At 34.2% G+C, this 6,350-nt stretch overlaps 1 long non-coding RNA gene across 1 annotated transcript; it reads left to right on the top strand.

Annotated features, from left to right (window-relative positions):
• Positions 1-385: 385 nt before the first annotated feature.
• Positions 386-5,529, top strand: LOC136275562 (uncharacterized). The gene is made up of 3 exons (XR_010714144.1): positions 386-504; positions 2,644-2,726; positions 5,463-5,529. It is a non-coding gene; the product is annotated as an uncharacterized lncRNA (long non-coding RNA).
• The last annotated feature ends 821 nt before the right edge of the window (positions 5,530-6,350 follow it).

Raw genomic sequence — 6,350 nt, 5'->3', positions numbered from 1 at the left:
GTAATTCAGAGAAAGTTTCCACTTTCCATAATGACTGTGATGGTATTATAGTCTACGACCGCGGGGACAATTATATACAGTGTTAAAACTAGCAAGGTAAATCAACACATTCTCTGTCAGTGTGTCTAGATTAGTTTTCATTTCGTTTCGTGTTACGATCCTATATAGCTGGCATTCATCAGCTGACACGTTATTAAATGTGTTGCATATTAATGCTCCTCTCCATTTATGAACACGGGATTTTTTGGGGTTCTTTTTAGACTAGCGAAGGAAGATGGCGGATCGGTCTGAGATTTCACGGACCAGGTGGTGCCGATCGGAAGCTGTGACTGATCGACAGGCTTATCTGTTGCGCATGTGCCGATTTTCACCATTACGTCTACCCTGTAGATCCGAATTTGTATGAAATTTCATAAACAAATTCGTATTTGCGGCGTAATATGTAGTGAGTGACTTAAACATCAGCCCTTTGTTTCTTTACATGGAGTATCAGGGACAGATCTTGTAAGTGAATAACCAAAATGTCGATTTATCAACATAACTTTATGCTTGCAATTAAAATAATTTGTAATGCTCATTAGATTATTAATGAAATCGTTATGAGGAATTTTCACTTTCACGTTATTCACCTTGTAAAGCTAACTTCACCTTCCGACATTGTGGATTCCTGCATTTTTATTGTTGACTACAACTATCGTCAAGACGGCAGCAATGGGTCGAAAGCCATATAGTACTCGGAATAATAGGATGTGTTTAACGACCAGGTTTCATGGCGAAATTCAATCTACATGTCAAAGCATCTTATTGCTTCTATACAATAATATCTCGTCCAGGCAGCAAATGGTTTTACTCGCCGTGCCCTTTATTAAGCATGTGCGATGTCTTGGTTTGTATGTTCGATCGGAAAGTTATAGTGGACAATATATATTTCCCCCCGAAATTTGCTTACACTTAGAAATTTTGATGGCAAACATAAGTCAAATTTTCGTTTAAACAAATTGGGACACAACAATTATAAATTCATATGCATAACATTCTGAGTCGTTCCTCTAGAGGTCATTCCCATTGTCAAGAGATATTTATAATTATGACACGCATAATTCTACAGTATTAATTAAAATTAAATTCTGAGGGATACGATTCGTGGTCAGCTCTTCTCAACATGGAAAATTATGTAAATTAGCATTTTTGTTCTATAGGATTTATGAATTTATAAATATTACACAAAGAGGAGTTTTCCCGATTAAAAATAAACGCGCACCTGTTCCAAAAATAAGCAAATGATCAAGGTTTAGAAAAATTTCCCTGTGCAACAAATCCCTACTTGTGGACTGTTTGATCATGTTCAGCTTTTGACAAAACATATTGATACTACAAGTGGAAATATTATTACATGTACATTGTTTAAGATATTGATAGTTTATGAAAATGGCCAAATAATTGCTGTCATGAAAAGCGTTATAAAATTATGTAACCCAAAATCAGATTGCTGAAATCAGATTGCTGAAACCAGGTGCAATATATGATTCATTTATGAAATTCATTAATACAGGTAGGTAACCTACAGGTCTGTTCGGAGAAAACCGATTCTGGTATTCTCCATTTTAACTTCGATAAGCAAGCTCCATGTAGCAGTTGTTTTGAGACAAATATTTACAAAAGATATAGCAATTTTATTACTGTCGTTCAACAAGTGTTAAGTTTCATTTTGTGGATTGTATTTAAAACAGTTTAAAATTCTATATGATAGTCTAACTCATACTATCTTAATGTGATGATATTATCATGCCATCTGTGGATTCAAAGGTTAAGGAACATGTCTTCATTACCGGGCTGCAAAAAGCCACAACCAGAGAATGAGATTATATATATATTAAGAGTTCGTACGATGTAAAAAAGCAAGGTTCAGAAACAGAAATACATTATCTGTGGAGTTTGAATGCCTTAGATACATGTACCAATACAAACCCTTAAACTTGACACTTTTATTATTATGTTATTATAATGTATTGTTCAAAACGGTCCCATCAATACAAATTGTATTTATATAAGTATTCTATTACTACATGTATACAGGGCCTCTAAGCATAAATACATTAAATAGAAAGTGGCAAACTATGCATGTTATAGAGCAATGGTGTTGTGATTAATGTGTTTTGACATCAGCTGTCGGGTCCTTATGCTGAATAGATACCTACCGATCACATAACCTGACCCTTTAAAACATTATTTTGTTTTTTAATTATATGGCATTATAGACTTAAAAGAGTCGCTGGATGACCGTGCTTGTGGAACGCTTGAACCTGCAATCTCTAATCCAAAGCAACTAAAAAACCATAACCATTGAGAAACTGTACATTTTCTTCATTTAGGTCCAAAAATGAATGAAATAGATAATTGTTTAACCAGATAAAAATTAGCATTTGCATTCAATTTTAGTTGTTGACAAAATGATACACCAGATATTCTATATGAATGAAATTCATGTATCCTTTAGTTGTGGCCATTTTAAGGCTATATTTACCTCCTTTAGGCAAAGAGCTCTGTATACAGATATATGAAAATGTTAAAATTTTAAAGCTGAAGAATTTTCTATAGTAAATGATGGTTAATGGCCAAACTTATCATGTTTAAAATTTCAAGGCAGATCTGATGGTTAATTTGTTTACCATCCAGCCTCCTTATACACGAAGAAGTCCTCCAAAAACACAACAGAAAGGACACGGGTAATATACTAATGAAATCCAAACTATTAATTCTACCTAAACTGCCCTCTTATAAGGCAAAGAATACCCCGTGTTTATTTGTTAACCTGGACCTGCGCATGCATATAATTTAGACCAAGGCATATAATGATAAATCGATCAAATTTTATATGTATAAATTTTAAGCATAAAAATACATAAAACCACATTGTAAATATTTCGTTCTTTAATGTATTCTGTGAGTATAAGTTATGGGGTTGGAAGTATCTTTCATCCGGCCCCATACCTGTCTTATCTCACTCACAAAGAATAATATGTTTTACGGTGTAACCGTTTGGAGGGCGAAGCCAATATCAATGGGGCTAGATATGCCCTTTCATTATCTCTGGCCTGTCATCAGCTGTTCATTTCTTATACAACCCCTGCTATGCTATAGTCTGTCCCAAGCTACTGTTTCCATCACATGTTGACAATTTTTATGGAAACATACACAGCTAAAAGAAATACAATTGAAATCCTTCATTAATTAAAATTCGTCGCTTTTTTTCACAGGAACGAAAAACTGACTTCTTATGGAGATTTTATAATGGAACACCTCACACAATTTTCAAATGCTATCATCCAGATCTTATTTTATATTATTTGCTTTACAAATATATCCATAGATTTTTATTTTAACAGCCGCTTTTTTTAGGCGAACAAGTCAGCTCGAGAGAGAGAGAGAGAGAGAGAGAGAGAGAGAGAGAGAGAGAGAGAGAGAGTGGGAGGGAGGGGGGATTCAAATATAAAAACCGGTAAACAAATTTTCATTCTGGTATGTAAATAAATATTGTTTAAACCCTGAAATATTTCATCTTTGTAAGCCAAGGGTTTCTGATCCGCGCCGCTCCTGCAGATCACACACCCTTGGCTAGCGAAGGTATTTATGAATAACTAATAATGAAGCAAAAAATCTTGGGACAGATTTTAGCTGCATTTTTGTTGTTGTTGTTATTTAGATTCTATCAATATACATGTGTATTATTTTGATGTCTTATTGTCTAGTCTGAAGTAATTTATACATATATTGGATAATACCTGGCTGCAGCTACATGAAGTATCTACATTGCAGATCTCTGGATAATTTCTCAGCATGAAGTATTTTAACTTTTTACTCCCTTATTTCAAATGTATGCATAAACATGAATTAAAGAGTAATGACGTATATTTTTTTTTAAAATAAGAAAATCAATTTATCTGGAGAATATTTCGCTTAAATTTGTCATCCAAACACTGAATTATTAAACATTTAATGATTGATTTGTGCATTAAAACTAGAGAATTGAGATAGTACCCTAGCTAATTCAAATCATAAGGTGCAAATGATGTCCTTCATGTATATTGTACATACTGGGGTGTATAATTTAATCTGAGTTTGTCTGAAAAATGTCATACATTTGTGTTCAATGCATATTTGTGATTGTGAATGCAGATCAGTAATTCCTATTATAAATAATTTTTAAGTATTTATAATGCATATTACTCCAAATAATCTCCCTATTTGCTTTTATTTTTATGGCGGTTTGGGAGTACTTTGAATATTTATTGTATTTTAAATCATATACGCATGGTTTACACATTTGTGGGGGGGGGGGGGGGGGGGGGGGTGAATTAGAATGGGGAAATATTTAACAATGTGTCTGTCAAAGATTAGGATGTCTACAAAATTAAGTTTTGATTATCTTTTGTTTTATACTGAATTATTTATTGGTCGTAACTTAATTCTTTTTATATTTTGATAATTAATTTGATTTCTGGGTACGAAATGACCTGGGTATGAGTATCAGTTAGGCTACGATTTGAGATGAAACCTAAAAACGAAATTTCAAATTGAAAGTTGGAGAAAAATCGTCTTTGGTGTTTTCAAATAGTAATCAGAAAGCAAATTTAATTCAAATACATGATGTTATATTTAATAACAATGAATTAAAACTGCTTCACTGTTGAGACACGTTTTTTGTCCAATCAGATGTCCTGAAATTCATTTGATCGGATCTAATGCAACTGTTGTAAGTTGTAGGAAATGAAAATTTGTTTTCTTAATTAGGAATTAATTTTTCAAGAACACACTAGGTAAGTTTAAATGTATTTATCACTCATTAAACAAAGCTGGTAAATTATCACCAAACGTGAAGTTAGTACGAGATTCAAATTCAACATGGATGCCGGTGATGTCACTGCGCGTGAAGTTATTCTTTTTTCCTCCATCTTGGAAAAGTTTTTCAACTTCATAGGTATAGAGTGTAATTTCTATTTTTAGACATATGTACACGTGTTGTCTATAGGGAGAGCTTCGCTCTCACGGGCCCTTCGGGCCCGTGAGAGGGCTTCGCCCTCTACTAGTAGTAAAGGTGTGCAGAGGACGAGACATTCACCTGTCTGTCTAGCACTGAGACTTACCGGGCGATTAACAAGCTCACCTAAATCAGGCGAGTTAAGGACTCCGTTGTCTTGTAGAGTTGGTGGCGCTTTGTGTAATGCAGTCTAACAGATACAGGTTTCTCCTTGCTTATGACCGTAAAAAGTCTTAAAATTTAATTTTCTGATTAGCTATACAGTTAAGAGTAAATTTCAATTCCAATGTAGATTTTATGTCGCGCATGTAAGACCCTTGTTTGGGGTAAAAATCAACATTTTCTTTCACTCATTCATGTGATTGATTGTGCAATGCATGCTTTCCTTAACAATTCTTTGAATACAGGTATTCTCCAGTTTGAGATGCTGCCTTTCTCCTCTGAAATCTACATGGTTATGACAAGCTGTTGAGGAACATTGCCACTGCAGAACTGTAGTTCTCTAAAATATTGGTTAACAAAGCAAAAACTGCAAGTCCAGAGTTAGCCCTCGTTGTGTGTACACTAATAAACAAAAAACTCTCCTCAGTCATTGTCCAGTCTGAGAAAAGTTTTGCGGGGATGCAATCGCAACTTATCGGGCCTTTCCGGCAGAGCTCGGAAAGCACTTTCCGCTTGTCGCAAAGGCTCGACAAGTTGCGATGTTGTAGCATTTTTAGCCTGTCTCTTTTCTCTGACAATTGTTTGCCACGCTTTACCAGCTAATTCAATGCGATGACTATCTTAATATGTTCTTCCTTCTCTCTGAGCACTTGACCGATATACGGTGCAAAATTATATTTACCAATTACATATTAAAGATCAGAGTGTAATATACTATTGCCCACCAACTAGGACTATTATGTAATGTAACATAAGATTATTAGAGATATTTTTGTATGGGTGGTAATGTTTACATTTTTATAATTATGTCAAGGTTTTTTTTTTGCTAGTTTCGTTTCAAAGACGTGAGGATTTTAACAATAAACCCTAATAAAGTGAAGATGGTACACGAAATCTCCAAATTTCAAAGATCTTTTTCTCAAAACCTTTTAATTTTCCCTAATTTAATAAAGAGAAATAAAGATTATAAAACTCATGGTCTACTGTTCTGTGTTCCCCATGTACTTTGGCTCTCTGTGGCGCCATTCTATGAATTTAAAGCTCTTAAAAAATAAAGCAGTTGTAATGATTAAGAGCTCGAGCTTATATCGGTTTCTTAATAGTGGAATCATATTTTACAAATGCTACTTTATGTAGGCCCATCAAATGA

The sequence above is a fragment of the Magallana gigas genome, chromosome 5 (assembly GCF_963853765.1).
Source record: "Magallana gigas chromosome 5, xbMagGiga1.1, whole genome shotgun sequence".
In the NCBI taxonomy this organism is placed as follows: Eukaryota; Metazoa; Mollusca; class Bivalvia; order Ostreida; family Ostreidae; genus Magallana; species Magallana gigas.
Note: the sequence above shows the minus strand (reverse complement) of the source record. Positions and strands in the feature narration are given on the sequence as shown.